The following is a 2,488-nucleotide window of genomic DNA, read 5'->3' on the forward strand; positions in this document are numbered from 1 at the left end:
CATCCCCCGCCTCCCGGACCGGTTGCCCCGCTGTCCCCGGCTCCTTACTGCCAGGGGGGGTTGGTTTTGCCCCCCCCCCCGCCCCGCCTCCTCCCGGGCGGGGGGACGTTCGTCCGCTCCCCCGCTCCCCCGCTCCCCCTCCGCGGGGTTTGGGCTCCAGTTGTTCTTTCTACACGCGAGCGGCTCTGCCGAAAAAGTTGTAGCAAATGGGTAATTTGATTATTGCCACTATAGGCCAACTGCCTCAGCGGCCTTCCCCCACGCGTCTGGCTGGGGGCAGAGAAACCATCTCCAAGGAATAATCAAATCAAGGCGAAGTGTGGAAAAACCCCTTCTGATTTCCAGGCGACACAAATAGAATTAGAGCCTCTCGGTTGCTTCAACCCCTCTTTTTTTTCCTTCTTCTTTTTTTTTTTTTTTTTTTTTTTTTTCCCCTTCCAGAAGAGCCCTTTTGTCTCGGGCAGCGCGCGGTGCGCGGGGTGCGGAGGATGCGCGGGATGCGTCGGGGGCCGGGAGAAAAACACGCCAGGCGTGTAAAAGCCACTTTTCTTTCCTCTCCTTGGGCACGGAGAGGGGCCCGCTCCTCTCCCCCCACCCCCCCACCCCAGGCTGCCGGAGGAATGCTCGGAGGCAGCAAAACAAAACAGGGAACAGCGCGCCTTTGTGCGGCCGCCGCTGGCCATGGGAAAGCGCCTCCCGGGTGTCCCCCCCCCTCCCCAGCTCCGACGGCTACATGCCGTCCCACCCGCTTGAATAAAATCCTAAATAGCGGGGACAGTTTCTTCGGCATTGCTTTATTAGGAGGGAGGCCGGGGTGCACAGCGGTGCGCGGCCGCGGGGACCGGCCCGTCGCAGCGGTGCGAAGCCAGGGCGGGTGACGGCACCGGAGGGACCGGTGACACGTGTTGACTGTCCCCCGGTCAAGCCGTGGGTGTGCGGGGACAGGTCGCCCCCCCGCCTAGCCGCATCCTGGGGCTACTTGCAATAATAATAATAATAATAATAATAATAATAATAATAATAATAATAATAATAATAATAATAATAATAGCAGCAGCATCTATGGTTTTCCCTGTCACGGGGCGGCCGTGACATTCAGGTGGCTGCCAGCAGAGGGATCTGCACTTTGCTTTTTTCCACCACCATCACCGTCACCACCACCACCACCCCCCCCGCCCGCCCCCGGCCGCTGCTGCCTCGGCGGCGGCAACATCTGCTGGGCTGGAGGAGACGGAGCGCTCGAGCAGACGCACAGATGTAAAAGTGACATCTGCTTGTGACAAAGGAGCGGGAATTAGATTAGGCGGGGAGGCCTTTCTGCGATTAAAAAAAAAAAAAAAGAAAGGAAAAAAAAAAAGAAAATACTAGCTGTAGGCTGTGTAAGCAGGGGAAGAGGATGTGAAAGGCAGAAATGCTCGTTGGGCAGCTGCTAGGAGAGCCGGGGCAGCACAAGGGTCCTGGGAGCTGAAATAGCCCTAAGAGAAGGCTTTGCTTTTCCCTCCAGAAGCAGGGATATGGCCGGGTCAAAGCTTTCTGTCATTACGAGCAAAGGACAGCAGGCAGCAGGACGTCTCTGCGACTCGGACACCGGCAGAGATGCCTTCCTGCAGCTCCTGGCATCGGCTAGCCAAAGAGGCCCAGATTTGGATGCTGCTTTTCTTTGTTCCCTGATGGAATAAATACAGGGAGGTTCATAAAACCAAAAGCTAGAAGGCCTGGCTGTTGCTTGCCTTATGAACCGTCCTATTTTTGTCCCATTAAAAAAAAAATACAAAAAAACCAACGCAACCAAAAAACCAACCCCACAAGACCACAGGCTTAACTTTGTGCATGTTTGGTAAAGCAGAAGCGCAGAGCAAAGCTATGCTTGTCTGTTCAGCTGCACCCAGGAGACTCTTTACCTGCATCAACTGATACTGCTTATCAAGAAAAAAAAACACCCCACACATTAAAAATTATATAGTCTTTACCTTTGGTTTTGTAAGCAATGCTTTTCCCAGTTATTTAAATACTGGTATTGAGTATCATGCCTTTTTTTTTAAAACCCTAGCACCTTTACCTCTAGGTATACTTGACACCCTTTTGCAGAGCGGCACACAGGAGAAGCAGCAGGACTGCATTATATTTCAAATTGTAGAAAAAAATGTGCTGCATTGCAAAAATAGCAAGTTACAGAGTGTAATGGTGTAACATGCGGTGCACTGGGGCAGATTTAGTAATGCCTCTCATAGGGCCTTGCCTCTAAGCTCAATGAAGGTGGCCAAAACCTACTGAACCTTTTAAAGACTACGATTTCAGCAGAGTGTAGATTAGGCCCTCAGTGCCAGATAGCCTGCGGGACTGCAGCTTGCCTGTGCAAGCTGATCCATAACCGAGTTACGAAGGTATGGAGCGACAGAGTGTGACGCCTCTGTCGGTCGGTAATGGGGCTGGGAACGAGATGATCGGATCGCAGAAATTGAGGGGCCCTTCATAAAATGCACAGAGT

Source organism: Larus michahellis, chromosome 5, assembly GCF_964199755.1.
Source record: "Larus michahellis chromosome 5, bLarMic1.1, whole genome shotgun sequence".
Classification (NCBI taxonomy): Eukaryota; Metazoa; Chordata; class Aves; order Charadriiformes; family Laridae; genus Larus; species Larus michahellis.